At 51.5% G+C, this 21,965-nt stretch overlaps 1 long non-coding RNA gene across 1 annotated transcript; it reads left to right on the top strand.

Annotated features, from left to right (window-relative positions):
• The first annotated feature begins 839 nt into the window (after positions 1–839).
• On the top strand, positions 840–11,261 carry LOC115837071. The gene is made up of 2 exons (XR_004032120.1): positions 840–1,116; positions 10,764–11,261. It is a non-coding gene; the product is annotated as an uncharacterized LOC115837071 (long non-coding RNA).
• The last annotated feature ends 10,704 nt before the right edge of the window (positions 11,262–21,965 follow it).

The following is a 21,965-nucleotide window of genomic DNA, read 5'->3' as shown; positions in this document are numbered from 1 at the left end:
AGAGCAAGACCCTGTCTCTAAAAAGAAAAGAGGCTCGGCGCGGTGGCTCACGCAGGTAATCCCAGCACTTTGGGAGGCCAAGGCGAGCAGATCATGAGGTCAGGAGATCGAGACCATCCTGGCTAAGACGGTGAAACCCCGTCTCTACTAAAAATACAAAAAATTAGCCGGGCGTGGTGGCGGGCGCATGTAGTCCCAGCTTGTCGCGAGGCTGAGGCAGAAGAATGGCGTGAACCCGGGAGGCGGAGCTTGCAGTGAGCCGAGATCGCACCACTGCACTCCAGCCTGGGTGACAGAGCCAGACTCCGTCTCAAAAAAAAAAGAAAAAAGAAAAGAAGAAAAGAAAAGAAAAATAAATCAGTGGAGTGGCTGTGGGTGGGGAATGGATGAAGGGCGATTGACTTCTGGGCCGTCTGAATGGAAATGTTCCTTACTTTGATGGGGTGGGGGCACGGGATCGTGCATGCAAATAATATGCGCAGGCTTGGGACTTCACCGCATGTAAATTAACCCTCAATAAAGTTCCAGGAAAAGTTATTCCAATTCCAGCAACCGGATTTTGGGCTCAGTTCGGAGGCTAGCCTGCAAGCCTTGCTGGTGGGTGGCATGTGGGGGTGACAGGAAACCCCCGGGCCTCCCCTCTTTAGGGGAGGGGGAGCCTCGCCCTTGCCCCCCTCCGGGACGAGCGGGCAGATCTAAAAGCTTCCCTACTGCGGCCCAGGCGGTCGATAGCAGACTCCCAGGCTCCGTTTCTGACTGCCCGGCAGCCTGGGCCTTTCCCGCCAGCCCAGCCCCCGGGAGGGAGCCGAGCCGGGCGGAGCCTCCTCCGCAGCCGCACGCCGGGCTCGGCTCACCCTCCCCGGATGCCGCTTCTCCTCCATCCCCAAAAGTCTCAGCCACTGAGATTCCCCTTGTGCCGGAGGCTGGAGAGGAAGACCCAGGGGGCTGCGCTTTGGAGTCTGGACCATCGTGGGGCCCGTCTGTGCCCACTTTTCCCCCATTCAATGGTTACCACGGCCAGGCGCAGTGGCTCAGGCCTGCAATCCCAGCACTTTGGGAGGGCAAGACAGGAGGATCGCTTGAGCCCAGGAGCTTGAGAACAGGCTGGACAACGTGGTAAGACCCCATCACTATATTTAAAAAAAAAAAAAGGCCGGGCGCAGTGGCTCACGCCTGTAATCACAGCACTTTGGGAGGCCGAGACGGGCGGATCACAAGGTCAGGAGATCGAGACCATCCTGGCTAACACGGTGAAACCCCGTCTCTACTAAAAATACAAAAAATTAGCCAGGCGTGGTGGCGGGCGCCTGTAGTCCCAGCTACTCGGGAGGCTGAGGCAGGAAAATGGCGTGAACCCGGGAGGTGGAGCTTGCAGTGAGCCGAGATCGCGCCACTGCACTCCAGCCTGGGCGACAGAGCGAGACTCCGTCTCAAAAAAAAAAAAAAAAAAAAACAGGCTAGGTGCGGTGACTCACGCCTGTAACCCCAGCACTTTGGGAGGCCAAAGCAGGCAGATCACGAGGTCAGGAGTTCGTGACCAGCCCGGCCAACATGGTGAAACCCTGTCTCTACTAAACACACACACACACACACACACACACACACACACACACACACACACACACAATTAGCCGGGTTTGGTGGCGGGCACCTGTAATCCCAGCCACTCGGGAGGCTGAGGCAGGAGAATTGCTTGAATCTGGGAGGTGGAGGTTGCAATGAGCTTAGATCACGCCACTGCACTCCAGCTGGGCGACAGAGCAAGACTGTCTTGGGGGAAAAAAAAAGAAATTTCTCATCATCCACCCCCTCACTCTTCTGAGTCTCTATTGTCCATCTTTTCATTCTCTATGTCCATGTGCGCTTAGATTTCAGCACCCACTTAGGAGTGAGAACATGCAGTGTTTTTCTGTGTCTGGTTAGTTTCACTTAAGATAATGGCCTTCAGCTCTATTCATGTTGCTGCAAAAGAATGATTCATTTTTTTTTTTTTTTTTTTTTTGAGACAGGGTCTCCCTCTGTCACCCAGGCTGGAGTGCAGTGGCACGATCTCGGCTCACTGCAACCTCTGCCTCCTGGGTTCAAGCGATTATCATGCCTCAGCCTCCCTAGTAGCTGGAACAGGCGTACGCCACCTCGCCCGGCTAATTTTTTGTACTTTTAGTAGAGACGGGGTTTCACCATGTTGGCCAGGCTGGTCTCGAACTCGTGACCTCAAGTGATCCACCCACCTCAGCCTCCCAAAGTGCTGAGATTACAGGTGTCAGCCACCGCACCCAGCTTTTAATTTCCTTTTCTTTGTTGAGACAGGGTCTCATTCTGTCACCCAGGTTGGAGTGCAGTGGTGCAATATGCGGCTCACTGCAGCCTCCACCTCCTTGGGCTCAAGCAATCCTCCCCCCTCAGCCTCCCAAGTAGCTGGGAGTACAGACATGTGCCACCACACCTGGCTAATTTTTTAGTTTTTGTAGAGTTGGGATCTGGCTATGTTGTCCAGGCTGGTCTTGAACTCCTGGGCTCAGGCGATCCTCCCACCTGGGCCTCCAAAAGTGCTGGGATTACAGGCATGAGCCACCATGCCCAGCCCACTTTTATTTTCTACTATGCTTGTAACCAATCCCCAGAGCCCAGGTACCTCCATTGTTTCCAGCCTCTTTTAAAGCTTTTCTTAATGATGATAACAGCAAGCACCCTCTATGTGCCTGGCAGAAGGCTAAGCATTTCACATACTTTGCCTCATGGAGTCCTCATGAGAGGCCCATTTTACCGATGAGAAAATCTGGGAACCGTAACAATAAACCATATGACTTAGATCACACAGCTTGAAGGTGGTGAAGCCAGAATTTGAACCCTGGCTGTCTGATTCCAGAGCTCTTAACCACCCTGTGTTAGTTATTCTTTTCTTTTCTTTTCTTGAGACGAAGTCTCGCTTTTGTCCCCCAGGCTGGAGTGCAATGGTACAATATCGGCTCACTGCAACCTCTGTCTCCCAGGGTCAAGCGATTCTCCTGCCTCAGCCTCCCGAGTAGCTGGGATTACCGGCGCCTGCCACCACGCCCAGCTAATTTTTGTATTTTTAATAGAGATGGGGTTTCACCATGTTGGCCAGGCTGGTCTCGAACTCCTGACCTCAGGTGATCTGCCCGCCTTAGCCTCCCAAAGTGCCGGGATTACAGGCGTGAGCCACCGTGCCCAGCCTATTCTTTATAGTTCTCCACCTATTTGACTGATTATCTCCCTGACATAAATTCCTAGAGGTGGATTTGCTGGGTCAGAGAATCCACACACTTAAAGGTTTAATACTAATATCTAGAACACCGCCCAAGAAAGTTGTATTCTGGCCGGGTGCAGTGGCTCACATCTGTAATCCTAGCACTTTGGGTGGCCGAGGAGGGAGGATGACTTGAGCTCAGGAGTTTGAGACCAGCCTGGGCAAGTGGTGAGACCCCATCTTACAAAAAGTTTTTTAAAAATTAGCTGGCTGTGGTGACGTGTACCTGTAGTCAGCTATTTGGCAGGCTGAGGTAGGAGGATTCCTTAAGCCTAGGAGGTTGAGGCTGCAGTGAGCCGTGATTATGCCACTGCACTCCAGCATAGGTGACGTAGTGAGACCCTGTCTCAAAAAATAAAAAAAAAAAAGAAAGTTGTGTCAATTTAAACTCCCATGACCGTGCTCAAGTGTACATTCCCAAAACTTCACACACACACACTCATAAGCTTGACAAGGAAAAGTGATTCTTCAGCTGAACGGTCAGATTGAGCATCTTTACAGAGGTTTGTTAAGCTCTCTCATTCCTTTGTGAACCCCCTCTTCAAGCCCTGTGCCAATTTCACATTTGGGATGTTTGTCTTTTTTTTTTTCTTATTGATTCATATGTGCCTTTTGTATATTAAAGCTCTTAATGATTTGTCTGCCACATACGTGGCAAACAATCTAATCTCCCTTGATCTTTTCTTTTCCTTTTTTTCTTGAGATAGAGCCTCACTCTGTTGCCCAGGCTAGAATGCAGTGGCACCATCATAGCTCACTGCAATCACTGCAGCCTCAACCTCCTGGGCTCAAGCCATCCTCCTGCCTCAGCCTCCTGAGTAGCTGGGACTACAGGTGCGTGCCACCATGCCCAGATAATTTTTTAAAAATTACTTTTGTAGAGATGGGGTCTCACTATGTTGCCCAGGCTGGCCATCTCCTCTGATCTGAGACTCCTTTGAAAGTCCGCTAGATCTTTTATTTCCCAACTGGCCTCAATGAACATTTCTCTTCTATCTAGGCCTCACTGCAGGTTGCATTTTATTGGCGGTTCCTCTAGAAACAAAAGCAGAGACTTTGAGGTCTTATGAACCTCAGTCTTACCCAGAACACTTGAAGAACCCTTCAGCTTTCCATAACAAGAAAGCTCAGGCCCTGGAGCCAGAAGCCACGGCTTTGCGTCTGGGTTCTGTAGTTCACTGCTATGGCTCCAGTTTCTGATTCCTCCAAGTTAAGATGGGTTGGTAAATTCTGCCAGGCAGAATGTGCTTCTAGCCACGCCCACTGTGTATCAAACCATGCCCACTGTACATAAACCACGCCCTCTCATCTAGCTACACCCACCAATCGTCTAGCCACGCCCACCTTCGAGTGGAGAGGCGTGATTAGAGCATTAAAGAGAGGTGTGATTAGAGCATTAAAGAGAAGTGAAGAACCGAAATAGTGAGGATCCTGGGCCAGGGGGAGGAGGAGGGAGAAGATCCCCTGGCCTCGATGGCTGGCAATTCCTTCATGCCCCCAGCACCCACCTGGTTAAACAAAGAAGGATGGCCGGGCACAATGACTCACTCCTGTAATCCCAGCACTTTGGGAGGCCGAGGCAGGCAAATCACTTAAGGCCACGAGTTCAAGACCAGCCTGATCAACATGGCAAAACCCCATCTCTACTAAAAACACAAAAATCAGCCGGGTGTGGTGGTGTATGCCTGTAATCCCAGCTACTCAAGAGACTGAGGCACGAGAATCGCTTGAACTCAGCAGGCGAAGGTTGCAGTGAGCCAAGATCACACCACTTCACTCCAGCCTGGGCAACAGAGCAAGACTGTCTCAAAAAAAAAAAAAAGGAAAGAAAAAGAAAATAAAATAAAGAAAGAAGGAGGCACCTGGCTACCGTATTCTACCTTTCTCTTCACCCACTTTTTTTTTTTTTTTTTTTTTTTGAGATGGAGTCCTTCTCTGTCATCCAGGCTGGAGTGCAGTGGCACAGTCTCGGCTCACTGCAACCTCTGCCTCCCGAGTTCAAGCTATTCTCCTGCCTCAGCCTCCCAAGTAGCTGGGACTACAAGCATGCACCAGTACATCCGGCTAATTTTTGTATTTTTAGTAGAGATGGGGTTTCGCCATGTTTTTCAGGCTAGTCTCGAACTCCTGACGTCAAGTGGTCCGCCCGCCTCAGCCTCCCAAAGTGCTGAGATTACAGGTGTGAGCCACCACGCCCGGCCCTCACCTACTCTTTAAAATATCCCTACCAGGGTCTATGGTTTATCTGTGCCTCAGTGTTCCCATCTGTAAAATGAGGATAATTTTAAGGATTAGCATCTGTGAAGGGGTTAGAATGGTACCTGGCACATAGAAGGCACTCAATAAATGGCATCACTGATATGGTTCCACAGATGGTTGTATTATTATTAGGAATAAAGTGTGGGATGGAAAAACGTTGCTCTGGGCACCTGGAACCAGCCCCAGGGACACGTGGGGCTCTGCACAGGCTCTTTACCCCATGCCAGCGGGAGGACACTTTGGGGGGAAACCGAGGCACTGACAATCCCCTGCCTTCCCAGCCCTGAGTCCTTCTCACCCATGCCCAGAGCCTCAGAGGCCGGCAAGGTGCCCCAAGGGAAAGCAACACTTCTGAACTGCACTGCCTGGCACAATTACCGTTTTCATCCTCATTAAACTACATTTTCATTCTAATTAGAGTTTCACCGCCTCCCAGAGAGAAGGGCCGATTACTTTTCAGCATCATTAACACTGGCTCCCTCCCCACTTTCCTCCTCCCCTGCCCAGGCTCCCACTACACCAGGGCATTCTCTCTCTCTCTCTCCTTCACCCCATGGACCAGAGAGAAGCAACAGAACATTTATTGTCGCCTACTGGGTGCCAATTTGGATGCTAGGAACCTTCCCCCACAGCCTCTTCACCTTATCTTGGCCTGGTCTGATTTTCTTTTTTTCCCCAACACTGACCCCTTTTTGTTTTTGCTTTGTTTTGTTTTGTTGAGACAGAGTCTTACTCTGTCACCCAGGCTGGGGTGCAGGTGTGCGATCTCGGCTCACTGCAACCTCCGCCTCCTGGGTTCAACCAATTCTCCCACCTCAGCCTCCTGAGTAGCTGGGATTACAGACGCGCACCACCACCTGACTAATTTTTGTATTTTTTTTTTTTAGTAGAGAGGGGGTTTCACCAGGTTGGCCAGGCTGGTCTCAAACTCCTGATCCCAAGTGATCCGCCTGCCATGGCCTCCCAAAGTGCTGGGATTACAGGTGTGAGCCACTGCGCCCAGCCCCCTTGGAACATGCTCTATGCTTTATTTGTTCTTTTTATCCTCTGTCTCCCCTTCCCCAGAATGTCAACACCCACTCATGTCCCCCACGCACTGCTAGGCACGCTGACCCCACAGCTTCTAAGAACCAGCTCCCGAGAAGTGGCTCTGGCTGCTGAGTGGGTGGAAAGTATGGAGAACAAACACGCTCCTGGAGCAGACCTTGAGCAATGGCTGATGGGAGTTGGTGGATAAATATCCCAGCTCCCTCGCCCCTAGGTGTGCACCCTCTGAAGAGTTGTGTTCTATTTGGCTTCCGCACTCTCCAGCATAATTGAGTTGCCCACAGTGGAAACTGGCTCATAAACACCCTTCATTGGCTACCTGCCCTTCCCTTCCTCAGTCCCCTTCTCCCCTACCCATGCTTACTGAGATCATCTCTCAGATCAACCATATCCTAGATCTCCCAGCCCCTTTGGAGTTCAGGCAAACCACATCTCAGAGAGGGTCTCAACACCCGAGGAACAGGTTAAGAAAGCCTCTGCAAGGTCAGGCATGGTGGCTCATGCCCGTAATCCAGTGCTTTGCGAGGCAGAGGCAGGAGGATCATTTGAGGCCAGGAGTTCAAGACCGGCCTGGCCAACATGGTGAAACCTCATCTCTATTAAAAACACAGAAATTAGCTGGGCATGGTGGCTCATGCCTGTAGTCCCAGCTAGTTGGGAAGCTGAGGCAGGAGAACCCATTGAACCCAGGAAGCAGAGGCTGCAGTGAGCCGAGATCATGTCACTGCACTCCAGTCTGGGCAACAAAGCGAGATACCATGTCAAAAAAAAAAAAAAAAAAAAAAAGACCAGCCTGGGCATCATAGTGAGATCCCACCTCTAAAAAAAAGAATGGGCCGGGCAAGGTGGCTCACGCCTGTAATCCCAGCACTTTGAGAGGCCGAGGTGGGCGGATCACAAGGTCAGGAGATTGAGACTATCCTGGCTAACACAGTGAAACCCCGTCTCTACTAAAAATACAAAACAAAATTAGCAGGGCGTGGTGGCAGGCGCCTGTAGTTCCAGCTACTTGGGAGGCTGAGGCGGGAGAATGGCGCAAACCTGGGAGGCGGAGCTTGCAGTGAGCTGACATTGTGCCACTGCACTCCAGCCTGGGTGACAGAGCGAGGCTCCGTCTCAACAACAACAACAACAACAACAACAACAACAAAAAGAATTAGCTGAGCATGGTAATGCATGCCTATAGGCCCAGCTATTTGGGAGGCTGAGATGGGAGGATCACTTGAGCCTAGGAGTTTGAGGCTGCAGTGAGCTATGATCCCACCACTGCACTCCAGCCTGAGTGACAGAGACCCCATCTTTTAAAAAATAAAATAAAACAAAATAAAGCCTCTGCACCTCTCTCACTCTGGACAAAACCACTATTATGATCAGAATGCAGCATCGCTGGGCAGCTATGACCTATATTTGAAATAAATTCTTAGAAAGGTTCCATTTGGAAGGGAGTGTAACGTGCACAGCGCTTTTGGGGAGCAGCTTGGCAGAGTGCATTAAAACGTGAAGTGCAGGCCGAGTGCAATGGCTCATGTCTGTAATCCCAGCACTTTGGGAGGCTGAGGCAGGTGGATCACTTGAGGTCAGGAGTTTAAGGCCAGCCTGGCCAACATGGCAAAACCCCATCTCTACTAAAAATTCAAAACTTAGCCAGGCTTGGTGGTATGCGCTTGTAGTCCCAGCTACTTAGGAGGCTGAGACAGGAGAATCGCTTGAACCTGGGAGGCGGAGGTTGCAGTGAGCCAAGATCGCACCACTGCACTCCAGCCTGGGCGACAGTGTGAGACTCCGTCTCAGAAAAAAGAAAAAAAAAAAGTGAAGTGCAGCCAGGTACAGTAGTTCACACATGTAATCCCAGCACTTTGAGAGGCCAAAGTGGGAGGATCGCTTGAGCCCAGGGGTTCAAGACCAGCCTGGGCAACACAGCAAAACCCCATCTCTACAAAACAATATACAAAATTAGCCAAGCATGGTGGTGCTCACCTGTAGTCTTAGCTACTTGGGAGACTGAGATGGGAGGATCCCCTGAGCCCTGGAGGTTGAGGCTGCAGTGAGCTATGATCGCACCACTGCACTCCAGCCTGGGCAACAGAGGAAGACACTGTCTAAAAAAAAAATTAAATAAATAAATAAAGACACCAGCCATATTGGATTTAGAGCCCACCCTAATCCAATGTGACCTCACATTAACTTAACTGATTACATCTGCAAAGACCCTGTTTGCAAATAATTCATTCAAGAGAACCGGGGGTTAGGACTTCATATTTTTTTTTTTTTTTTGAGACAGTCTCGCTCTGTCGCCCAGGCTGGAGTACAGTGACATGATCTCCACTCACTGCAACCTCTGCCTCCTGGGTTCAAGTAATTCTTGTGCCTCAGCCTCCTGCATGCCACCATGCCGGGCTAATTTTTGCATTTTGGGTAGAGACGGGGTTTCACCATGTTGCCTAGGCTGGTCTCAAACTCCTGACCTCAAGCAATCCACCCACCTCAGCCTCTCAAAATGCTGGGATTACAGGCATAAGCCACTACACTCAGCCTTCTGTTTTTTGTTGTTTGTTTGTTTGTTTTTAATAGAGATAGGGTCTTGCTATGTTGCCCAAACCAACCTCAAACTCCTGGACTCAAGCAATCCTCCTGCCTCAGCCTCTCGAAATTCAAATTATAGCCTGGGAACAGGCATGAGCCACTGCACCTGAATCAACATATCTGTCAGGCCTCTGAGCCCAAGCCAAGCCATCGCACCCCATGTGACTTGCATGTATACATCCAGATGGCCTGAAGTAACTGAAGATGCACAAAAGAAGTAAAAATAGCCTTAACTGATGACATTCCACCATTGTGATTTGTTCCTGCCCCACCCTAACTGATCAATGTACTTTGTAATCTCCCCCACCCTTAAGAAGGTTCTTTGTAATTCTCCCCACCCTTGAGAATGTACTTTGTGAGATCCACCCCTGCCCGCAAAACATTGCTCTTAACTTCACCGCCTATCCCAAAACCTATAAGAACTAATGATAATCCACTACCCTTTGCTGACTCTCTTTTTGGACTCAGCCCACCTGCACCCAGGTGAAATAAACAGCCATGTTGCTCACACAAAGCCTGTTTGGTGGTCTCTTCACACGGACGTGCATGAAAATATCTTTTTTTTTTTTTTTCTTTTTCCTGAGACACAGTCTTGCTCTGTCACCCGGCTGGAGTGAAATGGCACGTTTCGGCTCACTGCAACTTCTGCCTCCCGGGTTCAAGCGATTCTCCTGCCTCAGCCTCCTGAGTAGATGGGACTACAGGCAAGGGCCACCACGCCCGGGTAATTTTCATATTTTTAGTAGAGACAGGGTTTCGCCATGTTGGCCAGGCTGGTCTCCAACTCCTGACCTCTGGTGATCTGCCGGCCTTGGCCTCCCAAAGTGCTGGGATTACAGGTGTGAGCCACCACGCCTGGTTGACAGCTCCATTTTACAGACAGAAAACTGATACCCAAGTACATGGATTCCCTGTGAGCATATCACACCGCTGGTAAGAGGCAGAGCTGGTCTCAGTGGCTGCTGAGCTCTTACATGTATATGACATGAAGCGCACATGGTCATTTATGTATTCCAACAACCTTGCAAGGCAGAAAATACCTTCATGTTATAGATGAGGAAACGGAGGCAAGGAGCGAGTAAGCAACTTGCCTGAGGTCAGGTGGGTGCCAGAGCAGGGACTTGAGCCTCGGTAGCTGACCACGGGACCCTCCAGGGGACCACAGGCTCCATCTCCTGGGCGGTGGAGTGAGGGTCTCTTTCAGCACAAATGTTCCACAGCCATAGGGAGAAACAGGGACTGCAGCCTAGTTCCTCAGGACTGGGCCATGGAGAAGCCCTGACTGGTTAAGACCTTCCAGGTAGGCCAGGCGTGGTGGCTCACACCTGTAATCCCAGCACTTTGAGAGGCTGAGGCAGGCAGATCACGAGGTCAGGAGTTCGAGACCAGCCTGGGCAACATGGCGAGACCCCATCTCAAAAAAACGAAAAAAGACGTTTCAGGTGGCGCTGCCCATAGGCCCTGCTCTTGGTCCAGGCAGCAACTGCCACGCTCTGGGGACCTGAGTCAGCTTCTAGGTATTTCAGAGCCCGAGGATCCACCAGAGCCGCTCTCACTGCACAGGGGGTTATTAATGAATGCTAATTAATATCTGTGTTCACAGAGCCAGCCAGGCCCCTGGGCCTGGAGCATCCACAGGAGGAAAGTACAAGAACCCTGGCACCCTGCCAAGCAGCAGGGATTCTTCAGACACCCAAGGGCTGGTTTGCCCAGGGCCAGCTGGGAAGGACTCATGGTGACCAGAAGGGGAAACTGAGGCACTGCTGAGCACCAACAGTCCTGGAGAGCTTTAAGAATGGTTGCCATTTGAGGCCAGGCATGGTGTAATGCCTGTAATCCCAGCATTTTGGGAGGCCGAGGCAGGTGGATCACTTGAGGTCAGGAGTTCGAGACTGTCAGGCCTCTGAGCCAAAGCTAAGCCATCATATCCCCTGTGACCTGCACGTATACATCCAGATGGCCTGAAGCAACTGAAGATCCACAAAAGAAGTGAAAATAGCCAGTTCCTACCTTAACTGATGACATTCCACCATTGTGATTTGTTCCTGCCCAACCCTAACTGATCAATTGACTTTGTGACAATACACCCTCCCCGCCCTTGTGATAATGTACTTTGTGATATTCCCCCTGCCCTTATGAATGTACTTTGTACGACACACCTTCCCCACCCTTGAGAAGGTACATTGTAATATTCTCCCCGCCCACTTTGAGAATGTACTTTGTACTATCCACCCCCTGCCTGCAAAAAAATTGCTCCTGGCCGGGTGTGGTGGCTCACACCTGTAATCCTAGCACTTTGGGAGGCCATGGCGGGCGGATCATGAGTTCAGGAGATCGAGACCATCCTGGCTAACATGGTGAAACCCTGTCTCTACTAAAAATACAAAAAATTAACCAGGCATGGTGGTGGGCGCCTGTAGTCCCAGCTACCTGGGAGGGCTTCAGGCATGGTGCCTTGACTCAGACCTCAGGGCAAGTACAATAAATCACTTCCGATCAGCCTCATTAATAACACCGTTGCTAATGTGGCAGTAAGACAGTTCCCTGGCCCCTGATTAAAAACAGAAGTTTCCCCCACATTCGTGGAGACGGAGCAGAAGGGAAAACAAAGACAAGCACACTCGTGCCAGATAAATACAGACGCAAACACATGCATGGCAGATAAACACACACTGGCACACCAAATATACACACAGCCGGCTGCAGACATCCGGGTGGGCTTCCGCAGCCCAGCTCACACAGCCCAAAGAGACCCCCAGGAACAGCCACACAAAAAGGAAGAGAAACCACTGCAGAGATGTCCTGCTGGACCCTGGCCACATCTGGGACCTGATCACTTCAGTGTACTTGAACAGGAGACAGAGTGGGGGAAATTAACATCCCTGGGAGTAGCCCTGAGCCAGAAATGGAATGAGTTGGTGGATAAATACCCCAGCTCCCTCCCCAGCAGATGCCTAATCCAGTCTCCCAGAGACTCCTGGAGGGATCAGGCTCCAGTTTTCCGTAGTGACAACCTGTTTGATATCCCTTGTCATATCTCTTCTCCCCTTCTCAGGTTTCCTGTGTTCATTTCCCAAATAAACCATTTGCCCTCCAACCCTCTATCAGGGTCTGTTTCTGACCTGTATGTGTACCTCCCAGAAGTGTACACAGCTATGGGTCTCAATGAGGGTAACTCTGTCACCCAGGAAACATTTGGCAATGTCTGAAGGTATTTCTGGCTGTAAAATTGGGGCAGGGGGGCTAGACACAGTGACTCACACTTGTAACCCCAGCACTTTGGGAGACCGAAGTGGGCGGATCACTTGAGGTCAGGAGTTCGAGACCAGCGTGGCCAATATGGGGAAAACCCCATCTCTACTAAAAATACAAAAATTAGCCAGGCATGGTGGTGAGTGCCTGTAATCCCAGCTACTCGAGAGGCTGAGGTGGGGGAATCACTTGAACCTGGGAGGCAGAGGTTGCAGTGAGCCAAGATCATTCCACCTCACTCCAGCCTGGGTGACAGAGTGAGACTCCATCTCAAAAAAAAAAAAAAAAAAAAAAAAAGGGGCAGGGGTACTCCTGGCATTTAGTGGGTCCAGTTCAGGGACGCTCAATGTCCTACAAGGGACTGGGCAAGGTGGCTAAGGCCTGTGATCCCAGCACTTCGGGAAGTCAAGGCAGATCACTTGAGGCCAGGAGTCCAAGGCCAGCCTGGGCAACATAGCAAGACCTCATCTCCCCTGCAAAAAAAAAAAAAAAAAATCCTACGAGGCACAGAACAGTCCCCCAGAGCAAAAAATGATGTGGCCCCAAATGTCAAGAGTGCTGAGGTTGAGAAACCCTGGTCTGCGGGAAGCCACTGGGCCCCACGTGGAAACAGCTCAGTGCACACACAATGCAGACACACAGTGGGTGCACCAGCAGCATTAGACCACACATACCCACTGTGCACCAAGCCCTCGAACTAAGGAAACAGCAGGATCATCCACACCTAGTGTGTTTTCCTACCAAGATGTACAGACCACCAGAGGAGACCCCCAATTCCACCCAGGTGTGGGGCCCTGCCCAGACCAGCTTTTTGTGCAACTCACAGACACCCTGGAAAGTGGTTCAATGACCATTAAAACCATTTTACAGACGAGGCAACTGAGGCCCAGACAGTGTAAGTTTTTTGTTGTTGTGTTTTTGTTTTTTAAGATGTCTTGCTCTGTTGCCCAGGCTGGAGTGCAGCGGCACCATCTCAGCTCACTGCAACCTCTGCCTCCTGGGTTCAAACGATTCTCATGTCTCAGCCTCCCAAGTAGCTACAGGCGCGTGCCACCACACCCAGCTAATTTTTGTATTTTTAGTAGAGACAGGGTCACACCATGTTGACCAGGCTGGTCTCGAACTCCTGACCTTAAATGATCCTCCCACCTCGTCCTTCTGAAGTGCTGGGATTACTGGCATGAGCCACTGTGCCCAGCTCAGACAGGAGAAGTTTATGACCCGGCTAGAAACCCAGAGACCCCTTAGGCATGTGTAGACACGCTTTTGAAGGCAAAGAGGGCAGGATGAAAGGAGACCCTCCCCACCATCATCTCGGAGTTGAGATAAAGAGGGACAGGAAGGACTTCAGCTTCCCAGAGGGAATCCTGTATCACTTTGGGTAACTAGAAAATCCATTGAAAAATGTTTTTAGGCTGGGCGAGGTAGTGCTCACCTGAAATCTCAGCACCGAGGGAGCCCAAAGCAGGAGGATGCCTTGAGCCCAAGAGTTGGAGACCAGCCCGGGCAATATGGCAAGACTTCTCATCTCTGCAATAAATAAAATACAATTTTTTGTTGTTGTTGGTTGTTTGCTTTTTGAGACAAAGTTTTGCTCTTTTTGCCCAGACTGGAGTGCAATGGCACGACCTCGGCTCACTGCAACCTCTGCCTCCTGGGTTCAAACGATTCTCCTGCCTCAGCCTCCCGAGTAACCGGGATTACAGGCACACGCCACCATGCCCAGCTAATTTTGTACTTTTAGTAGAGACGGGGTTTCGCCATGTTGGCCAGGCTGGTCTTGAAATCCTGACCTTCAGTAATTCACCCGCCTCCACCTCCCAAAGTGCTGGGATTATAGGCGTGAGCCACCACACCAGGCCAAATACAATGTTTTTTAAACATTGGCTGACTCTTGGCCAAGCATCACGCCTGTAATCCCAGCATCTTAGGAAGCTGAGGCGGGCAGATCACCTGAGGTCAGGAGTTTGAGACCAGCCTGGTCAACATGGTGCAACCCTGTCTCTACTAAAAATACAAAAAATTAGCTGGGCATGGTGGCGCGTGCCTGTAATCCCAGCTACTCGGGAGTCTGAGGCAGGAGATCGCTTGAACCCAGGAGGTGGAGGTTGCACTGAACCAAGATCCTGCCACTGCACTCCAGCCTGGGTGACAGAGCAAAACCCTGTCTCAAACAAACAAACAAACAAAATGGGCTGACTCTGAACTCACACAGGCCTGGTGTCTCCAATCCCAGCCTTGCCATTTTCTGGCTCTATGAACCTGGGTGAGCCACATCGCCTCCCTGAGCCTCAGTTTCCCCATCTGTAAAACGGGGATTCACCCATTCACCGTTCCACAAATGTGCACCCAGGACCCACTGACACCAAGCGCTGCGACCAGCTCTAACCTATATAAAGTTAAGACAGAACACGAACATGGTAAGTGCGTTCCCCCTTCCCCCAGGCATGGAGCTGCTGAACTAGTTTTGGGAATGGGGGAATCAGAGCATGCGTGGACAGACGGAGGGAGCCCTCAGCTGCCCGGACTCTGCAGCCCACCACCCCCACTCTTCTCAGAACCCCCTCGTTTGACCAAAAAGCCCCTCTACCAGGAGGGAGGACCCCAAGCAGGGTCCCAGGGCTTGGCGTCCAAATCCGGGCTAGGAACTGACCCCAGCAGCCAGGCCGGAGACGGGGCTAAAGCTCGGGTTTTTCCACCTCCGCTTCCCGCCACTGCAGCGCGGGGAGCGGGCGCCACCTGTGGGCCTCCAAGGGGAGGTGCGTGCAACGCGGAGGTAGAAAAACCCGAGCTTTAGCCCCGTCTCTAGCCTGGCTGCTGCGGTCAGTTCCCCCCTCCCCCAGTGGATGGTCGCCCCCGTTTCTCCCCAACCCGGGAGGCCTGGGGCCCCCGAGGAGTTTCGGAAACAGCTCTCATCTCTTAAATTCTCCTCCACAAACCAGTTTTCCCAGCTGCCATTTCCCAGCTAGAACTCGTCGTCCATGTATTCATGCAACATTTATTGAGCACCTACTGTGTGTATTGAGCAAGCCTAGATCATTGCTCTAGGTTTACAGTACACAGAAGACAGAATGGGGCTGGCTCAGGCCTGTAACCCCAGCCACTCAGGAGGCTGAGGTGGGAGGATCATTTGAGCCCAGAAGATAGAGGCTGCAGTGAGTCATGATCGCACCATTGCACTCCAGTCTGAGAAACACAGCGATATCCTGTCTCTAAAAGTAAAGAGGCAAGGTACAGTGGCTCGGCCAGGCACGGTGGCTCACGCCTGTAATTCCAGCACTTTGGGAGGCCAAGGCGTGCGGATCACGAGGTCAGCAGTTCGATACCAGCCTGGCCAACGTGGTGAAACCCCCTCTCTACTAAAAATACAAAAATTAGCCAGGCGTGGTGGCGGGTGCCTGTAATCCCAGCTACTCAGGAGGCTGAGGCAGGAGAATTACTTGAGCCCAGGAGACGGAGGTTGCAGTGAGCAGAGATCGTGTCACTGCACTCCAGTCTGGGCGACAGAGCAAGACTCCATCTCAAAAGAAAAAAAATGGGAACAAAACAGATAAACCTCCATGCCCTTCTGGAGCTTATAGTCCAAGGGAAGAGAGAAAAGAGAGGAGGAAGAGGACAACGGGCTGCAAGATCATTGCTGATGGCAGTAAGTGCAGTAAGTGTTCTGAAGGAGAAAGTATATATAGGGATGTCACTGAAGCACCTGCTGTGGGTAGAGTGGGTGGAGTGGGCTATGAGGAAGTGACGCTTGTCCTGAGGCCTGAGAAGAATAAAGCCCCAGCCATGCCAAGTGTGGAGCCAGGATTTCCCGTAGAAGGTGCAGCCAGCGCAAAGGCCCTGCGGCAGAAAGGAGCTTGGGTGTTGGACAGTGGGAAAGGAGGTCACAGTAGCCATAGCCGAGAGATGGAGAAACAGGTGGGCCGCGATGTCAAGGCCTATTTTGGAGACAAATCTGACCTCTCACTCCCCCTGAGGAGTCACCTCCTAAAAGCCCGAGGGGAGAAAAAGAAGGCTCACACTGAGCTAAAAGCCCTCCAACACCATCAGCTGCACCCTCCTCATCACCCACCCACAGATGTGGTGTTGCCCACAGAAAGAAGCCCTGGCCCATGCACTGTCCCCCTACCCACCCCGCCACTCTCCCAGGACTTTGCTTCTGACCATATTGACCCCAATTACGCAGTTAAGGTGCACGTGGTCGGCTCTGCTTGCAAAGTCTCCTTCTTACCCCCCGCCCATCTCCCTGGGAGACACAGGGAACCAGGCAATGTGCCTTCCAAGACCAATGCTTGGCCAGGCGCGGTGGCTCATGCCTGTAATCCCAGCACTTTGGGAGGCCGAGGTGGGCGGATTACCTGAGGTCAGGAGTTCGAGACTAGCCTGGCCAACGTGGTGAAACCCCGTCTCTACTAAAAATACAAAAATTAACCGGGTGTTGCGGCAGGCACCTGTAATTCCAGCTACTCAGGAGGCTGAGGCAGAAGAATCACTTGAACTGGGGGGCAGAGGTTGCAGTGAGCTGAGATTGTGCCACTGCACTCCAACCTGGGTGAAAGAGTGAGACTCCGCCTCAAAAAAGAAAAGTTGCCAGCCCCACACACGAACTCCAGCCCGGCCTGCCCCCTTTGCCTTCATACCCCCAAGAGCAAAGTCTCCCCGTGTGGCCTGACAACCCCAAAAGGGACTATACAGGGAAGAGATCTGGTTTGATGAACATTGCCCTTGGGATCCCTGCCTGGGGGTGGCCATGAGAGGGGCTGTGGGTCTCGCTCAGCCCCAGGAGAGGAGCAGAGCCCTGTCCCTGACTCCCCGCCAGTGCAGAAGGGGTACACCCGGTCTCCACAGCCTGGCCTCGGTTCTGGGGGCTGCCTGGCTATTGTGGAGAGGGCAGAGCCTCTTGGAGCTTGTAATTAAGGCTTCAGAGACACCGACTTAATTACTACCTTGTGAAGGGTTAATTACCCCTAGTTGGTCGGGAATCAGGCAATTTTTGTGCCTTCAGAGAATCAAAATATTTTCCCTTCCAGAAGTGCCTCCTCCCTTTTGCTTTTTCTAATTTCCCTGCAAGGAGGGGCACGATGGGCTGGGTGGGGTCTGGAGGATTGGGAACCACCAGTCTCGCCTCAGAGAACACACTTGCCAGGCCTGCCACAGGCAAGAGCAGGATTCAGAGGAGAGAGGTTCCCAGCCAGCTCAAGGCAGGAAGACTTCCTGGAAGAGGTGGCCATGGGTTGGTCTTAAGGACCCCAAGTCAACCTCCCAGGTAAGCCAAGGGCTCCTAGAATTCTGTGCCACCTAGAGGGTAGCAGGGCCTGGGGAAGCTGGAGCCGATGGTTTCAGGCATGGGTGTGCTGCCTGGAGTCTTAGTTTCCTCACCTGTTAAATGGGGCCAAGGCTGCGATGAGCCAGGCAGAGTGAGCAGGGAATAAAGGCTGCCCTCGGAGAGGAAATCCTGGTGGGCACCGAGGAGACATCACTCATCTGCAGCTCATCCAGCTTGTTGCTCCCCTGCCTGGGTTTGTAGTAATGTAAGAATTAGGGCCTGCCCACTTCCCAGCCCTCATCTCCCTGCCTTCCTTCTAACCCCTTTGATGGGCTTTGAACACACCGCACTGGTTCCCAACTCAGAACTTTTGTCCCTGGAGTTCCCCCTGCCTGGCTTACTTTCCCTCTGATGGTGCTGTGTCTGAGAAGCTTTTGTCCTGAAATGTCACCTCCTCCAGGGAGCCTTCCCTGACCACCCTTTCTCCTCCTGAACCACTCCCTCCTGGGAATTCTCCAGCTTATCACACTTGTATCTCTCTTTTGCCCTCTCTCTCTCTCTTTTTTTTTTTTTTTTTGAGATGGAGTCTCACTCTGTCACTCAAGCTGGAGTGCAGTGGCATGATCTGGGCTCACTGCAACCTGCGCCTCCCGGGTTCAAATTATTCTCAGGCCTCAGCCTCCCGAGTAGCTGGGATTACAGGCGCGCACCACCACACCTGGCTAATTTTTTAATATTTTTAGTAGAGATGGAGTTTCACCATGTTGGCCAGGCTGGTCTCGAACTCTTGACTTCAAGTGATCCACCCACCTCGGCCTCCCAAAGTGCTGGGATTACAGGCATGAGCCACCGTGCCCGGCCCTCGCTCTCTGTTTTTACAGAGACAGGGTCTCACTCTGTTGCCCAGGCTGGAGTGCAGTGGTGTGCTCATAGTTCGTTACAGCCTTGAACTCCTGGCCTCAAGCGATCCTCCCAAGTAGCTGGGACTATAAGCACGCACCACCACATCCAGATAATTTACAAATAGTTTTTTGTAGCGATGGGGTTTTGTTATGTTACCCAGACTGGTCTCAAACTTATGGCCTCAAGAGATCCTTCCACCTCTGCCTCCCAAAGTGCTGGGATTACAGGCATGAGCCACTGCCCCTGGCCACACTTTTACCTCTTTTATGTAATCCTGGCTGGGTGACTTAGGGCCCAGTTTCCTCATCTGTGAAATGGGGGTGATGACAGCCCCCTCAGAGTTCCAGACCTGACTGTGGTGGCCGTGGGGATCCGGTGGGTTGAGACCTTCTTCTACTGGCCAAGGAGTGGACTTGGGGGATTCTACACAAACTTTTAGGACAGGGGGCCAGAGGGCCGGAGCAGGGCAAGTGAGCAAGGCTCAAGTGATGGGTCAGTCAGAAGGGGTTGGAGGACTGACATGGTGTCTCACGCCTGTAATCCCAGCACTTTAGGAGGCCAAGGCGGGGGGATCACTTGACATCAGGAGTTCAACACCAGCCCGGGCAACATGGTGAAATCCCTATCTACTAAAAATAAGAAAATTAGAGGCTGGGTGCGGTGGCTCACGCCTGTAATCCTAGCACTGTGGGAGGCTGAGGTGGGTGGATCAGGAGGTCAGGAGTTTGAGACCATCCCAGCCAATGTGATGAAACCCCGTCTCTACTAAAAATACAAAAATTAGATGGGCATGGTGGCATGCGCTTGTAGTCCCAGCTACTTAGGAGGCTGAGGCAGGAGAATGGCTTGAACCCGGGAGGCAGAGGTTGCAGTGAGCCTAGATTATGCCACTGGACTCCAGCCTGGACTCCACTGGCAGCCTCACAGAGGGAGACTCCATCTCAAAAAAGAAAAAAGAGAAAAAGAAATTAGCTTGGCGTGGTGGCGGGCGCCTGTAGTCCCAGCTACTCAGGGGGCTGAGGCACAAGAATCACATGAACCCAGGAGGTGGAGATTGCAGTGAGCAAAGATCGCACCACTGCACTCCAGCCTGGGTGACAGAGCGAGACTCTGTCTCAAAAAAAAAAAAGGGGGGGGGGGCGGGGTTAGAGAGGAGGCAGACTTGGGAACAATGAGTATACTGTTATGACCTCGTTTTACAGATGGGGAAAGTGAGGCCCAGAAAGGTGAAGTCACTTAGGGAGGGCACACAGCCCTCTAGTGGGGGAGCCATAATTCATTCCCACATTGGGCAGAATCCCCCACACAGAGTGGGGGAGGGATTGGCAGGGGAAGGCGGGGGACGGAATGATGGGTGGAGAGCTGTTTGGCAGAAAGGTGAAATACGGTTTTGACTCAGCTGTGTTGGAGATGGTGACTCTGCCAAGATATAGTAGAGATTAAGTTAAAGACAGAGGCCAGGCACGCTGGCTCACGCCTGCAATCTCAGCATTTTTGGAGGCTAAGGTGCGCCGATCACTTGAGGTCAGGAGTTTGAGACCAGCCTGGCCAACATGGCGAAACTCCGTCTCTACTAAAAATACAAAAATTAGCCAGGCATGGTGGCGGGTGCCTGTAATCCCAGCTACTCGGGAGGTTGAGGCAGGAGAATTGCTTGAATCGGGAGGCAGAGATTGCAGTGAGCCAAGATCATGCCACTGCACTCCAGCCTGGACGAGAGAGAGAGACTTGGTCCTGAAAAAAAAAAAAAAGAGAGAAAAAAGGAAGGAGGGAGGGAAAGAAGAAGGAAGGGAGTGAGCAGTGAGCAAGGGAGGGAGGGAGAGGTGGTCAATTGGGGAAGACTATTCTAGTTGCAAGTAAAAAATCCAAACCCAAACTGGCTTAAAGAAAAAATAATGATAATTTATTGGTTTGTGTCATTGAAAAGTTTAAGATATATTGGCTTCAGGGACAGCTGGATTCACGGACTCAAAGTAATCTGGCCGGGTGTGGTGGCTCATGCCTGTAATCCCAGCAGTTTGGGAGGCCAAGGCAGGAGGCTCGCTTGAGCCCAGAGTTTGAGACCAGCCCGGGCAACATAGTGAGACCTCATCTCTATAAAAAAAATTAAAACATAAGGAGGGAGGATCACTCGAGCCTGGGAATTGAGGCTGCAATGGAACCATGATTGTGCCACTGCACTCACACCTGGGTGACAAAGTGAAGCCCTGCTTCAAAAAAAGAAAATAATAATTCCCAGGCTCCCTCTGATTGGACAGTCTGGGGTCACATGTCATTTAGAAACCAATCACAGTGGCTAGAAAGGACAGAATGAGTCCATGAGCCACTCCTGTTCATAAGGGCAGGGATGGCCCTACAGACCTCAGTAGACAAAGAATGTAAGCGAAAGTGACAATTTATTCAAGAAACATTTATTTATTTATTTATTTATTTTGATTGATTTATTTTTTTGAGACACAGTCTCGCTCTGTTGCCCAGGCTGGAGTGCACTAGCGCAATCTCAGCTCACTGCAACCTCTGCCTCCTGGGTTCACACAGTTCTCCTGCCTCAGCCTCCCTAGTAGCTGGGATTACAGGCACGTGCCACCACACCCAGCTAATTTTTGTATTTTTAGTAGAGACGGGGGTTTCACCGTGTTGGCCAGGCTGGTCTCGAACTCCTGACCTCAGGTGATCTGCCCGTCTTGGCCTCCCAAAGTGCTGGGATTACAGGCCTGAGCCACTGCACCTGGCTGAGAAACATTAATTGGGCACCTGTGGTGTGCCTGGCCCTGTTTTGGGTGTTGAGGATACAGCAGTGAACAAGACAGAAAAACCCCTGCCCTCATGGGACTGACACTCTGTGTAAATTCATGAATTAAAATGTTAGAAGGTGATGTGCTATAGAGAAAAATAAAACAGAGGGGAAAGGTTAGAAAGGACTGGCGGAAGGAAGCTAAAATTTCAAATATGGGGGTCGTCAGGGAAGGCCTCACTGAGGAGGTGACCTCTGAGCAAATATGTGAGAGGGGCCAGGTGCAGTGGCTAATGCCTGTAATCCCAGCACTTTGGGAGGCCGAGGCAGGCAGATCAGTTGAGGTCAGGAGTTTGAGACCAGCCTGGCCAACATGGTGAAACCCCGTCTCTACTAAAAATACAAAAATTAGCCGGGCGTGGTGATGCGCACTTGTAGTCCCAGCTTCTTGGGAGGCTGAGGCAGGAGAATGGCTTGAAGCCAGGAGGCAGAGGCTGTGGTGAGCTGAGGTTGTGTCACTGTACTCCAGCCTGGGCGACAGAGCAAGACTCTGTCTCAAAAAAACAAAAAAATAAAAAAATAAAAAAATATCTGGGGGAAAGGTGTTCCAAGCAGAGGGAACAGCACATGCAAAGGCTGTGAGGCTGGACTGG

Source organism: Nomascus leucogenys, chromosome 10 (genome assembly GCF_006542625.1).
Source record: "Nomascus leucogenys isolate Asia chromosome 10, Asia_NLE_v1, whole genome shotgun sequence".
NCBI classification, from domain to species: Eukaryota; Metazoa; Chordata; class Mammalia; order Primates; family Hylobatidae; genus Nomascus; species Nomascus leucogenys.
The sequence above is the reverse complement of the archived record's forward strand: the minus strand, read 5'-3'. Positions and strand labels throughout refer to the sequence as shown.